At 38.1% G+C, this 16,694-nt stretch overlaps 1 pseudogene; it reads left to right on the top strand.

Annotated features, from left to right (window-relative positions):
* The window catches only part of LOC113270987 (uncharacterized), an 86,455-nt pseudogene extending 82,094 nt beyond the window's left edge, over positions 1-4,361 (top strand).
* The last annotated feature ends 12,333 nt before the right edge of the window (positions 4,362-16,694 follow it).

Genomic DNA, 16,694 nt, shown 5'->3' with positions numbered 1-16,694 from the left:
TAAGAGCTCAAAACTTACGTGCTTAAATTCTTTCAGTTCGATTCAGTTTACCTTTCTTTGATGAATCAGAAAGCTCTTTAGGATCTTACAGGTAAGGTCTGAGGGGCATCTACAGAAACAATGATTCTTACCAGATTATGTGTTCAGAAATGCTGAGCCTAGAAGTACCCGGGCAGGCATTGCCAAAGAAAATAATTTCTTATCAGGTGATACTGTAAACTAGTACAGGAAAAAGTGTGATGGGGTATTGGGAAAACCTTGAAGAATATCCTACTAACAGTTGTAGAGGTTTGGAAAAGGAGAGTGTCTACTGTGCTGGGTCTTAGGGATATAGGACTGTGAATTCCCCATTTAGAACCCCAAGGAAGATATCGCTTCAGTCCTGAGTCATAGTGGACATTCTATGCTCTGTTCATTTACAACGATTGCCCTCTATGTCCATCGTCTAGTCTTTCATTCCAAGATGAGAATGTGTCACCGTCCCTGCATTCTGATCCCTTAGGTCGCAGGATCTCCAGAGTCCTGAAACCCAGAACACTGAAGAAGGAGGAATTGAGGTAAGACATCATAGTAGGAATCCACAGTGACAAGAAGGCATTACAATACACAGAGGATGATATGGAAAACTCAGAAGATGGAGATAAAATACATTTTATTATTTAAACCATGTTGAGGTGAGTGTTGGGGAAAGAACTAACACTTAATAAGATTAAATCTTCATGGGGCACCTGGGTGGCTCAGTCTGTTCAATGTCTGCCTGCAGCTCAGGTCATGATCTTGGGGTCCCGGGACTAAGCCTCTCATTGGGCTCCCTGCTCAGTGGGGAGTCTGCTTTTCCCTCTTCCCCTGCTCGTGCTCACTCTCTCTCTCAAATAAATAAAACCCTTAAAAAAATCTTCACAACTATTATCATTATTACTAGTATTAATATTATATTTATGAAATCATCCCCATTTTACAAAGAAGGAAACTTCAGTTCAGTGAGATTAACTAAGCTAACGTACGTAACCTAGTCATACTCACACAGTGACTAAGCTTTTGAATCAGGATTTACACTGAGATTTGTCTGATTCCAAAACTGCTCCCTTTTCACTCTTCTGCACACTCTCACGTTCATTTTGGCAACAGCTCAGAAAAGGAAAAAGGAAATAATAATAGTAAAATGTTGAGTGCTTTGTGTTAGGTAGTGAACCAAGCACTTTCCACACATTATCTCATCTTAAAGTTATAGAAAATGAGGCCCAGAGAGCTTAGGTGACATGTCGAATTCACACATTAAATGGAGGGACCAGAATTTGAATCTCAGCTTTGTGATTTGAGAGTCTACTCTTTTAAGGACTGTGCTATATTTGACTAGAGGCATACTGTATATATCCTAACCTGATCTTGGGCATTCAAAGTCAGAATGTCCAGAGTTCTTTATCCAACTAGGATATAAATACCCATGTCGTATTCATATTTTAAATATGTTGTATTGGTTTTGCTCTTAACACTCCATGAGAAGATACTGCCATATCTACAAAGGGGAGTAGACAGAATTTTGTTCCTGGATAATGCCACTTGGCAAGGGCTATCTCCTGCAGCACCCAGGGCCTGATCTGAAGGGGCAATATGTGGCTCAGAGCCCAATGGAATATTGTGGACTCTACACCAATTTATGCCACATGATCCCAGATAAAGTCACCAGCTTCTTCTGAACTGGTTCATCGTTTGTAACCTTCCCTAGTGTGCTCTTTCGTTCTTCATGGAACTCCCTCCTAAACAAACAATTCCTTATCTCTTCCTCTCAGATTCTTCAGGAAAGAAATGCAGTAGTAAATTGCATATCTTTGTTCTCAAGCTTATGATATGCTTGAGGGGTTCCAAGTACTGTTTGGTTCTCTAGAAATCCAATTCACAAAGAGAAAAAAGAGAGAGAGAGAGAAAAGATCAAACCTCTTGCTGTATTAATGAAGTACCATGTTAGCCATAATTACACTAGCTGGGGAAAGGTCAGGGTTTGAAATGGTGCAAATAGATTATCCACTCCTACTCACACACTACTCATTTATGATCAAAGAGGAAGAAGGCCTGACGGCCGTGTCCTAACTATGATATGCTCCTCAGACCTTTGTACCTAAGGAACTCTTCCTCAGGGGATACCCTCTAATCTGAGGGGTGTCCAAGTCAGGTACAAGATGATGAGGAAAGGTACCCTGCCTCTAGCTGATAGCTCTCTGTACACAAGAGTGGGTAATCTATGGCCTATGGGCCAAATCCAGATGGCTGTCTGTTTTTGTAAATAAAGTTTTATTGGAACACAGCCACACCTATGCATTTAGACATTGTCTATGACTGCTTTGCCATTACAATAGCAGAATCGAGTAGCTGAGAACACACAGCCCATAAGGCCAAAACTGTTTACTATGTGGTTCTTTACAGAAAAGTCTGCCAACCCTTGGTCTATGGTAATCGTTGACTTGTAAACTGTCAATGAACACAAAATTAACCCATACAGACAGGTGCCTTCTGTTCCCTGCCACCCTCCTGTTGTTCTCCTTCCATCTTCACTGGAGATCCCAGAAGGCAGATGCCCTATAAAAACCAAAGTGAAGCTTTTTAAGAAACGTATTATTTCAGTAAATGGAAAAAAGGATAGAATGGACATTTTTAAAAAATCCTCTAGAATATAAAACACATGCGTAAGACTAAATTAAAAAGTTAGAAGGGAAAAGTTAGAATAAGTTTTAGTTAGCATGAGGGAACTTCGGATCTTGGGAGAGAGGATTTTTTGGAGCATGACAGGTTTCCTAGTGCTTATTTATTTTGAAATCTTTACTAGAAACTTCTTGACTCATACACAGGAAATAAGAAGTAAAGAACTCTTCTCCAGTCCCTATATACATTCATTCACTCATTCATTCTATATTTTTGAGCCAGGTACTAGAATGGATGTTAAGAATGCAATAGTGAATAATCAGAACTTGGTTTCTCTTCTCAGGGGAACTACAGTTTAGTGGAGGGGAAATAGGAATTAAAGACAAACTCACAAGAAGTTATAATTCTGATAAGCACCATGAAAAAAAACCACAGGATACTCTTCAAGTATAAAACAAGAAGTTCTAATCTAGATTGGGGGGGGGGGTAGGGAATCAATACTGGCAACATAGGTAAAGGACATTTAAACTAAGATCTGAAGGGGATAGCAGTTTTTATGAATAGCTCTTTCTCCAATTCCTATTCTTGCCTGGGGATAGGAGCTTGGCAACTTCAAAGTATTGAAAGAAAAGTTTCCTCAGCAAAAGAAATACAGAATCATTAGGCTGAACATATAGGTAGAGTCCAAATCATATTAGACCTTGAATGCTCTAGAATTTTATTACAATAATAATTATTTATTTATAAGCAATTTATAAGCAATGGGGCATCACGATTTCGCTTACAGTTTTGTTCTATCGCTCCAAGAAGAAAGTAGAGAATAGACGGAAAGGGTGGGAGGCCATACTTTACATGCGCAAAGTTCTAGGAGGCTCTTGGAATAGCTTCTGCTCCCCCTCACTTTAATCCGGGTTTTTTTTTTTTTTCCTTTTCCATACTCCCTACTTTTCTGCTTACTTTCTCTTTTTCCTTGCCTTCCTCTACTCTAAATGGTCTACTGCCCTTGGATTTCAGCTCGCAAGCTTATGCTATTAGTTTTACTGCTTAGCAATCAAATTGGCTCTCGACTGGCCTGGGAAGCCTGATACCACTTAAAGTGTCGGAACATAGGTTGTGTGTCAGGTTGAGGTTTGTCTGTAAGGGCGGATATCTTTTGTTTAGAAGTTGGAAAACATTTGTACTACAGGTTACAGGCTCAGTGGGGGCCCAATGCTTGTTTACTCGTACATTACAGTGGACTGTCTTGGTATACAAATGGAACAACAATACATAGGTCCAGCTCGAGGTCAATAGATGAAGTGTGTGTTTGTACATGAGCACATTCTAGGCCTCCCTCTTATTTCCACCTAAATTGTAACACCAATCCCTTGTCCACTATTGAAGACCCACAGCCTGGGCCCTCTGACTTTCTCCTTCCATACTTCTTTTCTTCCTTCCTTGTAATTTCATTTCATAGCATCTCTCTCATTAAGGAACAAGATGTTTTATCTCCAGCTAAAGATTGTGACATCAGCAAGCAGATGGGAAAAGCGTCTTCATTACAAGGGTCCTTCCAAGCACAGCTGCAAGCTCATCATATTCTCAACCAACTACTTAGGCTACATGGAAGGCTGGCCTGTTGCAAACATTTACAGCTACAGACTACAGCCTACTGTGATTCAATGGTGGTTGCCCATATACCCCATACACCCGTGCTGTCTAGCACCATAAAGCATAGCCATTAGAGCTCTTATCTCACAGTAACCATAGCCTGAATAATACTGTGATAGAAATTTTTGTTTAACAAATATTTCTAAGCCTTGAGTGATGGCCCACTTATTTCAAGCAATATATATTTATATAACCCTCATTTTCTACTACGTAGAAAATCAGAGCCAGGGTAATCCTAATCTATTGGGATTAAGCTCTCCGCATTTCTGGGGTTTCTTACTTTATCAGACCTACCTCGTCTTCTCTACTCCGATGCCTGTTGATATGACCCACGGTCACAGTGAGAAGGAAATGAATATATGACTGTAGAACAACCTCTGCCATGTCCTGACGTTTCTGAGGGATATCCAGTTGAGGCAAATCAGTTTCCATCTGAGATATCTGCGTAACCCTCAAGGCAACAGAGAATATATCTCAAATCTTAACCCACCTGTGTTCTGGTCCAGCGAGGACCTAGAGCTGCTCTTGATTCTATATCCATGTCCATGGCAGAATCATCGCCACGTTCAGAAATGAAGCCTAAACTACTTTCTTCGCTGGTACTGCCTCTCAAGTTCAGCGGCATTTCCGTCATTTCCGCTTCTTTCTCCCACGCTAGAAGAAAGCTTCCTTCAGGTGTTGCATATTTTCACTAGCCTCTGGCACTTTACTCTTTCACAGATTCATTTAATTCTACTGAGGACTGGTGTCTCCTTAAAGGGTGAAGCGGTGTCTGATAATCATTAAGAGCAGCATTTCTCACACTTTAATGTGCCTAAGTATCACCAGGGGATCTTTTTTTTTTTTTTTTTTTCTGGGGGATCTTTTTAACATGCAGATTCTAACATAGAGTGCCAGGGTGGGGTCTGAGAGTCTCCATTTCTAATGTGCTCCTAGATAATGCTGATGATCCAGGTCCGCAGGAAGATTATTATCTAATATACAGGTTTGTATATTAAATAAGCAACCAAGTGAAAGTGCCTAGTAAGAAAATGAAGGAAATCAACATATTTTTGTATCCTTACTTTGGAAACTGCTATGAGATCTCCATATATGACCTAATTTAAACCTCACAAGGACATTATTAGGAACCTAGTATTAGCTCCATTTTCATGATAAAGACACAGGGTTAATATAGTATAGGTACTTCATCCAAGGTTCGAAAGCTATAAATGTGTATGATACAATGCTCAAGTTCTTTATTTTTATTACCTTTCAAAAAATGTTTTCATTTTAATTCCAGTATTGTTAACATACAGCGTTATATTAAGTTCAAGTGTACGATAGAGTGATTCAACAATTCTATGTATTATACGCAGTGCTCATCATGACAAGTGTACTCTTAATAACCTTCGCAAATGTCAGGCACTCCCGCCCTCCCCTCCCCTCTGGTAACCATCAGTTTGTTCTCTACAGGTAACAGTCTGTTTTTTGGTTTGTCTCTTTTGTTCTTAACCGTTACATTACAGTCCTTCTACACTTATTAAGAAAACAGGTCAAAGAAAAAAGTACTTGGCAAGGTAAAACAAGTCATTTTGACCCATAGCTGTATAATAGCAGGCGTTCAAAAGAGGTTACTTACTGGAGTTTGGTGTACAACTACTTGATTATTAAAAAAAAAAAAACTGGCTGGACGAGATTACTTGAAATGACTAAAATTCTATAATGCTGTGTTTGGTAATGGTGAAATTTCAGATAACAAATCTCTATCACTCTTCTGAAGTGAAACTGTGCACAAGAAGTCAAATGGCATTCAAATAATCAGGTTTATTGGTGGTCAATCTGGATTTGAAGACTGGATTTGGTTCTAAAGCTAAAATTGGGCTTCCTACACAGTCAATGCTCCCAGTCTTAAGATAATTGTCTCCACTAAAGAGCAGGCATGATTTATCAATATAGATGGACAAGTTAAAAAAGAGAGAGCAGAACAATTGTGGGGAGCCACTGTAACTGATCTCTTTATCTCATAAAGACTGGAAGCACTGAATAAATTCACCATGTTTGAGCAGAGAGGGCCCAAGAAAGAAAAGAGAAAAAAAAGGGGAGGGAAAGAGAGAGGCAGAGAGAGGCAGAGAGAGATGGAGATAAGCCTGCCTTGCCTTTTCAATACATTTACTCTGTCTTCTGATTAAAAGTCTTGGGGAGTCCTTGAGGAGTATGTTGAGTTTAAAAGAGAAACCAGAAATATTCTCTCCAAAATAACCCTCCATAGCCTCCTTCCTCCCCCCAAAGAAGTAGAAGTCCCCTTATATAAAGTACTATGCAGGAATCATGGGATAAGTGAAAAAGTCTACTCTCCCCAGGTAATGATAAACATGTACTTTAGTAATTTGACAGCAAAGAGTTGAGGTTAAACATACGGTCTCCACTTAAATTGCAAGGGCTTGAAATCTAGCTTTGCTAATTACTCTGTAACATTGAGAAAGTCACTTAATCTCTCTGTACATCAATTTGCCCATATATAAAATGGTAATAACAAGAAAAGATTTGGGGTAGTGGTGGCAACAGCAACAAGCTCTTTAATCTCCCTGAATCCTCTAATAAAAGCACACAGAAAACTAGATATCAACATTAAAACTCATGAGGAACAGGGGCACTGGGCTGGCTTAGTTGGTAGAGCATGCAACTCTTGATCTTGGGGTCATGAGTGTGAGCCCCACATTGGGGTAGAGATCAAATAAAAAATAAAAAATAAAAATATTTTAAAAACTCATGAGCAACATTTATAACAAAAGAAAGTGACAAGTTATCTCACAACCTCCAAATACCAGTAGGTAGGCAGGGCAAATATTAATATAGCAAGACCAGCATGATATCAGGAGGTGTGTAGAATAAAATAGAGGGAAGCAACAGATCAGATGGATCTTAGAACATAAGAATCTCAACCTAGCTTGAAAGTGCTCACTGGAAATAGAGCAGACTAAATTCAGAATAGCACCTGAAACTGTATGGGGAACAGAAGAAAGGACATAAAGATGTAATATACAAGAGGTTAAGTAAAAACCCTGTAGCCCTGAATTGGAATTGGAAGTACACACATGAACTCAAGAAGTTCGTTTGTTCATTTGTTCCTTCCTTCCTTCCTTCCTTCCTCCCTCCTTTCCTCACCAGCTTTATGCATGGAAAAAGCCTAAAATCATTGGATAAACAAGTAGTAATAAGTTGTCTAACACCCAGATTGTGGACTTAAAATAGTGTGTTCCATCAAAAGATAGTGGGGCATCTGAGATTCTAGGTCACATCTGATCATACAAGATAGTGAAAATTCTATCAAAAATCATTAGCATCATGTTAAAGAGCTCATGAGCCACTTTGAGAAAGATCTTACTGACCAAACATGGGCAAGATTGAGGTTCAAAAAGGATTACAATAGGGGAGTAATATCAGCAAAATAACGGAGTAGGTAGCTCCAAGCTGCCTCCACTAAAGAAACATCACAAAACAACCAGAAATTGTCAGAACCAACTTTGCCAGAACTGTGGAAAACAAAGATTTAGAGCAATCAAGTGACACTGAATCAAAAAAAAAAAGAGGCAACATTGACTAAACAGGAAAGCTTTATGGAATTTTTACTAGCCTTTGACTCACTCCGTCCCCAGCACTGTGGCAGTCTTCAAAATTGAAATCTTAATTCGTAGTGTAGGATTCTGCTCCCTACAGACCCAAAGGTAGCAAAATAGACCTTATTCACAAGTTATTGTGTATGTCTGTTTTGACCTGTCTGGGGAAAACCTCGAAAACAAATGCAAGGCAATTACCTCAACTGCACCTAACTCAGAAGTCAGGCTACAAAAGTGGTAGGCTTTACTCAAAAATCCCAGCAAAAATGCTAAAATAGCAACCCACAGATAACTGGAGAAAAAATATACAATAGTCCACTTAAGGTGCAGTAGACAAAACTGGGGAGTTTCTTTGGGAAATTAGTACATTTTTTAAAAAGATTTTTTATTTACTTATTTGACAGAGATAGAGACAGCCAGCGAGAGAGGGAACACAAGCAGGAGGAGTGGGAGAGGAAGAAGCAGGCTCATAGCGGAAGAGCCTGATATGGGGCTCGATCGCATAATGCCAGGATCACGCCCTGAGCCGAAGGCAGACGCTTAACGACTGCGCCACTCAGGTGCCCCGGGAAATTAGTACATTTAAAAGGACCTGTATATACACAGACATTTAGAAAGCCACATGCATATTCAGTAGAGATCCAAGAAGACTTAACTTTCAACCTAGGCCGATCCCTAAGTTGAGTTCAACTCTGGCTAAGTGTAAAAGTAATGTCACTACACAGAATTAATCTGCAAAGACTGGGAAAGTGTTTTGTGTTTGTGTGGCAGAGTGTGTGATATTTTTTGTTCTTTATATACCTTTAGGTTCTGGCATTCAAAGAAATTTATGTGAAAATATAAACTGATACAATGGAAAATTACTCAGCCATAAAAAAAGAATGAGACCTTGCCCTTTGTGAAAACATGGATGGATTCAGAGGATACTAAGCTAAGTAAAATAAATCAGAGAAAGACAAATATCATATGATTTCACTCATATATGGAATCTAAAAACAACAACAACAACAACAAAAATGAACAAACAATTCAGAAAGAGACTCATAAATACAGAGAGTAAACGTGGTTGCCAGAAGTCAGAGGGGTAAGGGGATGAGCAAAATGGGTGAAGAGGAGTGAGAGGTACAGGCTTCCAGTTATGTCATGAATAAGCTATGAAGATGAAAGGTACAGCATAAGGAATATGGTCAGTGGTATTCTAATTGTGTTGTATGGTGACACCTGGTAGGTACACTTGTGGTGAGCATAGCATATTACTAGAGAAGATGAATCACTGTGTTGTACACCTAAAACTAATGTAACATTGTATGTCAGCTATACTTCAGCAACAAAAAAATTATCACCTGAACACATGCTAATGAAGAAAAACACAGTGACTGCATACAGCAATGAATATAGTATCTACGAAAAAATAGTTTGAGAATGTCACTAAAACTAAGAACTACTAGAGCCCTCAACAACCACAACAAAAAACAAACCCTGGGAGAGGGAAAAGTTTGATTTCCAGAATTACTACGTTATAATATTCAAATTTCCCAGTTTCAACAACAACAAATCAAAGGGCATACAAACAGGAAAGTACACCCAATTTAAAAAAGTAGCAAAGTAACAGAAACCATATCTGAGGAAGTCCAGACATTACACTTACTATAAAAAGCCTTTAAAACAACTACCTTAAATATGCTCAAAGAGCTAAATAAAACATGAAAGAACTAAAGGAAAGGAGGAAGACAAAATGTGAATGAAATGAGAACATCTATAAAGGGACGGAAATTACAAAAATAAACCAAACAAAGATTCTGGAGTAGAAAAGTAACACCTGCAACAATAACCGAAATGAAAAATTTAGTAGAAGGGCTCAACGGAATTGAGCAGACAAAAGAAAGATTCAAAGAACTTGAAGACAGGACAATTGAAATAGAATCTGAGAAGGAGAATGATAAGAGAATAAAGAAAAGTAAACCAAACCTAAGGACCTATAGAACACCATCGAAGGGAACAACATATACATCATGGGAGTCCCAGAAGGAGACTAGAGAAAGAAAAGGGAAGAAAGAATATGGCCAAAACGTCCCCAAATTTCATGAGAGATCTGACTCTACAAACCCACGAATACCAATATATTATAATCAAACCATTGAAGGCCAAAGAAACAAAGAGAATCTTAAAAGCAGCAAGAGAGAAGTGGCTCATCACACACAAGGGATTCTCTGTAAGAGAACAGTGCATTTTCCAGGTGAAACCACGGAGGCTGGAAGACAGAGGCTGACATATTTAATATGCTGAAAGAAGAAAAACATCAACCAAGAATTTTATATCTGGCAAAACTGTCCTTCAGAAAAGAAGGAAAAAATAGGGGCACGTGGCTGGCTCAGTCAGTAGAGCATGAAACTCTTGATCTCAAAATCATGAGCTTGAGCCCCATGTTGGGGGTAGAGATGAAATAAAGGCCAAACTTTAAAAAACAAACATAAATGAAGGAGAAAATAATAAGACAGTCCGAAATAAACAAAAGCTGAAGGAATTTCCTACGACTAGATGTGCTCTGCAAGAAATGCTAAAGGGATTCTTTCAGGTTGAAAAGAAGGGACGCCAGATAGTAAATCAGAGCTGTATGAAGAAATAGAAGTATTGCTAAATGTAAATACTTGGGCAAATATAAAAGCCAGCATTATGGTATTTTGGGGTTGTAATTCCATTATACCCTAGGGGATTTACAGACAAAAGCATAAAATAATTATGAATCTATATTATTGGGTATGAAACATAAAGATGTAATTTGTGACAACATAAAGGAGGAGAAAATGGAGTTTTATAGGAGCAAAGTCTTTGCATTCTAGGTTATTTGCAATTCAAACTAGATTGCCTTAAACTTAAGATGTTCAATACAATCCCATTGGTAATCACAAAGAAAGTATGTTAAAATATATATACATATATATATATATACACAAAAGGAAATAAAAATATAATTACAAGAGTAAAAAACAAAAAATATCAACTGAACATGAAGAAAGGCAGTAAGGAAGGATATGAGCAACAAAAATGAATGAGACATGCAGAAAACAAATAGTAAAATGGCAGAAGTGTGTCCATTCTTATCAGTAATTACTCAAAATGTAAATGATTTAAACTCAAAAGACAAAGAGTAGCAAAATGAAAAAAAAAATTACCCAACTATGTGCTGTCTACAAGAGAGGTAAAAATACAAATACCTTGAAAGTGAAAGAATGAAAATAAACCTTTCAATGCAAATAGTAACCAAAAGAAAGAGTACACGGTACGTATACTAACACCAGACAAATAGACATCAAGTCTAAAACTGTTACAAGAGACAAAGAAGGATATCATATATTTATAAAAGGCTTAATTCATCAAGAAAATATAACAATTAAACATCTATGTATCAAGAAAGAGCACCAAAATATATGAAGCAAACATTGAGAGAACTGTAGTGAAAAATAGATAGCCGCACAATAGTGGGAGACTTTAATACAGCACATACAATAATGGATAGAATGATTAGAAAGAGAAGAATAAGGAAATCAAGGACTTAAAGAACATAATAAACCAAGGACACCTATCAATTACATATACAACCTGCATTAGTAGGATACACATTCTTCTTAAGTGCACATGGAATGTTCTGTAGGATAGATCTTACGTTAAGCCACAAAACAAGTCTCAAAAAATTTAAGATTGAAATCACAAAAAGTATCTTTTCTGACCGCAGTGGAATGAAACTAAGTCAATAACAGAAGGAACATTGGCAAATTCACAGATATGTGAAAAATAAACAACACATTCTTAATCACTGAGTCAAAGGAGAAATCACAGGTGATATTAGATAACACTTAGGGACAAGTCAACATGAAAACACAATATATCAAAAGTTATGGAATACAGCAAAGGCAGTGATCAGAGAAAAACTTAGAGCTGTAAATACCATCATTAAAATAGAAGGATCTCAGGGAGATAAACTGAGGATCTAGATAAACTTAAGGAAGTAAAAAAAAAAGTAGAGCAATGTAAAACTAAAGCTAGGAGAAGAAAAGAATAATAAAGACTCAAGCAGAAACAAAACAGAGAACAGAAAAATAGAGATTTTAAATACAAAAGTTAATTCTTTGAAAAATCAACACAAACTTTTAGCTAGTCTGACAAAGAAAAAAGAGATGACATGCATAATTAAAATCAGAAATGAATGTAGAAAAGTCATTATTTCCAGCCCTACAAATTAAAAAGGATTGTAAGAGAATACTATAAACAACTGTACACCAAAATTAGATATTCTGCACAAAATGCACAAATTTCTCAAAACACCAAAACTACCTAAATTGATTCAAGAAGAAGTGCAAAAAAAACAAAACAGTTCTTTAGGAAGAAAAGAGGTTAAATCAATAATCAAAAATCTCCCAACAAAGAAAAGAACTACACCAGAGAGCTTCATGGGTAACTTCCACCAAATATTTAAAGAAGAAATAATCTAATTCTCATCAAACTCTTCCAAAATATAAAAGAGAAGAAACCACTTCATAATTCATTTTATAATACTAAAGCCAGAAAAAGACATCACACACACACAAAAGTTACAGACCAAAATTCCCTGTGAATATAGATGCAAAAAGCCTCAACAAAATACCAGCACACTGATTCTAACAGATTACACATTGCCAAATAGGATTTCTCACAGGAATACAAGGGTGGTTCAACATGAGAAAATCAATATAATACACTACATTATAGAACAAACGAACAAAATCCACGATTTTCTCAATTGATTAAAAAAAAAGCGTTAGACACAATCCAACACTGTCATAATACACACACACACACACACACATACACACAAAACTAGAAAATACATAGTGATGATGGTTTCAGAACATTGGAATGTAATGCCATTGGATGGAATTATACACTTAAAAATCCTTAAAATTATAACTCTTATGTGATACATATGCAATCTCAAAAATTTCAAGAAGATTACAGTGGTTTGAAATCTGTTAAATCCATGAGTACATAATGATATTAAATAATAAGTAAATTGTTCACCTGTAGAAGTTCACCTTTCTTTATATTGAAATGGGTAAATAAAAGGAAAGATAAACTATTTATCCTGCCCCTTCTATGTGACTTTTTCCCCTCACTAATCTCCTGGAAGATGAGAGGTTGCGTCCACTTAAAAGTGAACTGTGTATAAGTAAGATTAGAATTAGAATTTTTACCACGTCTAATCCATCGTTAATTACTCGGTCTAGGCACTGAACATTAACAGCTGCTAACATTACAAACAGATGCAGAACCAAGCACTTGGTGCCTCATAATTAAAGAACACAGCACTGCTCTGAGTTGTAATGAAGAGACTAAACTTGAATCTGATGCAGGGTTCAGGTCCAGCCGCCAACTCATAGGAAATACTAAGGACAGAGAAACATGATTACACCAGGAGTACGCAACATGTTCTTTGCGTTCTTGATCCCGTAAATTTTAATAAAAGAAAAGGGTAGTAACGAAGGAAAACATGTAGATTAAAAAAAAAATTAAAAACATAACAAGTTTCCCGAAACTAACGTAACATTGTGTGTCAACTATACTTCTAAAAAATGTTTCATAAAAATGGGCAAAACTGTAAATAAATACAAGAAAATGATTACTGTAAAACCAAGACAGAAATTACTTTAGAAGGGAATGGAAGAAGAAAAGAAAAAAGAAAAAAAAAGAAGGGAATGGAAGAGGTTTTTGATAGGAGAGGGCAAATGGAAGGGCTTTTGGGGTGGCTGGTATAATTTTGTTTCTTGACCTGAGTTGGTACGTATTGCCTTATAGTAAGTAACTCATTATGCCACACATTTGTTCAGTGTGTTTCATAATCCATGTTTTATTTCACAGTAAAAACATTAAAATGTTAATTGATTAGAGTGTGAAATGCATCACAATATATTTTTTAAAGATTTTATTTATTTATTTGAGAGAGTGAGAGAGAGAGCATGAGAGGAGGGGGAGGGGCAGAGGCAGAAGGAAAAGCAGGCTCCCCACGGAGCAGTCACTAAACCAACTAAGCCACCCAGGTGCCCCCACAATATATCTTTTAAAGATTTTATTTTTAAGTAATCTCTACCCCCAATGTGGGGCTTGAACGCACAACCCTCAGATCAAGAGTCACACGCTGGGGGAGCCTGGGTGGCTCAGTCGTTAAGCGTCTGCCTTCGGCTCAGGGCGTGATCCCGGCGTTCTGGGATCAAGCCCCGCATCAGGCTCCTCCGCTGGGAGCCTGCTTCTTCCTCTCCCACTCCCCCTGCTTGTGTTCCCTCTCTCGCTGGCTGTCTCTCTCTCTGTCAAATAAATAAATAAAACCTGAAGAAAAAAAAAAAAAGAGTCACATGCTCTACCCAGTCAGCCAGGCGCCCTGCATGCACCGTATTTTTGAAATGGCAATAACAGTCGTACTACCTTAAGGGGGAGATTGAAAGCGTGAAAAGTGTACGTAAAGCACTTCGGGATGCCTGGCATAACTAGAGTTCTATTCCTACTAGGGCACATTTTATTTCTGATGCTAAAAGTCATTTCAAAATCTACATAGTGATAATACCAATTCAAACACATTTGTTATCTCACCATTATCACAACCGTAGAAGCAATATATTCCTTCTTTATTTCAGATATGTGAACTAGCCTTTGCCTTAAAATATAGGGGTTAAAGTGTCTGTTTTGCAATAATAATGGTGAGTTGGAAAATTAATTCAATCACGAGGCAATTGATTTTGAGTAAGGTACTTTGCCATTTACAAGCGGTGGGAAATTCTGCGTATAAAAAATAAACTTCTGTTAAGTCCTGGGCTTTGGGGGAAACTTATTAATATTACAGCTGTTGGAATTATCTTAACTAAGACATTTGGGCAAAATATTTGACATCATTGTGTTTGGGTTTATTCTTCGGTAAAATGGGTAATAGTGTCTACCTCATAGAGTTATTATGAAGATTAAAAGAGTTCATCTTCAGGTGCCAGGCCGGTACAGCCTGCGACTCTTGATCCCAGGGCCTTGAGTTCAAGCCCCATGTTGGGCATAGAGAGTATTAAAAAGAAAAAGAAAAAAAAAAAGCAAAAAGCACATCTTTGTAGGAGTTTTGAACAATGCTTGGCAATAAGGCTCTCACTATTATTAATGATTTTCTGGCGGCTTTTGTCAGAACTGCCTCAAGGACTGGGCACTGCTGATCCTGTTGTTGGTGGAAAATTCTCAGGACTGCAGCCAACAGGGCTTGGGGCAGGCAAAGATCGGTACGCAAGGGCTTTTAGTTATCTTTCCTTATTGCTTAATTTATCTGTGTGCTGACCACACATTCAAAATACCTCAAACCTTTTCTTTCCCTGCTCCACTCCTTAATCATGCATGCTGCTTGGTAATTTATTGGCTTCTCTTTCCACCTGACCACAGGGGTCCTGTCATGTACGAAGCAGCTCCTCCTAGAAGCAATTCAGAAGTTAATAATTCCAATAATATTAACCTGAGAGAATGCACTGTTTGACTGAGGCTGTGTGGCTATTCCCTAAAGTGTCACTTGCTCTTGCAATATGCTGGGAACGATGCCTTGTTATAACTTGGCCTGCTTTCTACTCTTTCTTTGTGGTCCCTCAGGTGAAATAGGTAATATTCTCAAAGTAATTAATTATGGCTAAAATGAAGCGCTGTATTTTCCCGGGCGGAACTCCTAGAGAACGGGAATATGAGGACATTGTCCTCTCTGGACAAATTTGCTTATGTTTATACATTTTTAAAACTGCTTATCCCTGAAGAGAAGAAATTCTCACAGCTATGCACTGGAGAGTCATGAGGCCTTTCCATTTTGAAAACAAACAAAGGTTACAAAAAGTGGCCAGAAGTAAATGCCCCAAATTCTCTTACCTTTGCAGTTTTTAGGGGGTAGGACTAATAACACCACCTTAATAGCCATCTAGGGCTGAGCAGGCCCTGGCTGTACCCTGTAGGGTAATGTTCCCTAGAGTTCACAACGTGACTTTTGGGATGGTCCTGACCTATCGTAAGTGGCTAGAGATGCAAGTCACAGGCATAACATGAGGGGGCTAATCCAGTCTTTTCCATTAGTAGCTGTGTATTCTGGGGCAGGTCACTCCCAATTTTCTGTATAAAACAGCTCCACAAACGTATCGAATACCAACTGTGGAAGGCATTATGCCAGGTGTTCAAGTGACAAAGATAAATAAGACATGATCCTTCTCTTTCTCTTACCACACAAGGAAATGGAAGCCATTGGACTATGTGATCTCTAAGGCTCTTTTCAATCCAGAAACTCTGATTTAACCCAGTCTTAGGTTTCACCTATTTTAATTATACTATGTTCAAAATTTAGTATTTTGGGGTTGCAGCAGTTTGGATGGGTTTCCCTATGATTCTTAGCCCCTTCCCAAATTTGGGCTCCTGGAGGCGCCTGTCCTGCCCTGCACCGCTTCATCGGGGATATAGTGAATGGTTGATCAGAGTTCCTAATCCGAAAGGTCATCTTCTATCTTAAGAACAGTTTACTACCTTCTTAAAACCTATGGTTCTTCGCTAGGCAAGGACTACTTGCTAAGATGACCGCTGGAGACAACGCCAGGTAGAAGAAGAGCTTAATGTGTGGGGAAATGTCCCTTAACTTAGGTGCTTCCGTGTGCAAAGCTGGACTATGCCAGTCCACACAGAGAAGAGGGCACTTTCCCTATGCTTTGGACTACGAAAGGACAAAGAAGAAAGACAAAACTAGGCAGGTTCGATGTCACTAAAGGAGGAAGGGAACTCGACTTC

This window comes from Ursus arctos, chromosome X (assembly GCF_023065955.2).
Source record: "Ursus arctos isolate Adak ecotype North America chromosome X, UrsArc2.0, whole genome shotgun sequence".
Taxonomy (NCBI): Eukaryota; Metazoa; Chordata; class Mammalia; order Carnivora; family Ursidae; genus Ursus; species Ursus arctos.
Note: the sequence above shows the minus strand (reverse complement) of the source record. Positions and strands in the feature narration are given on the sequence as shown.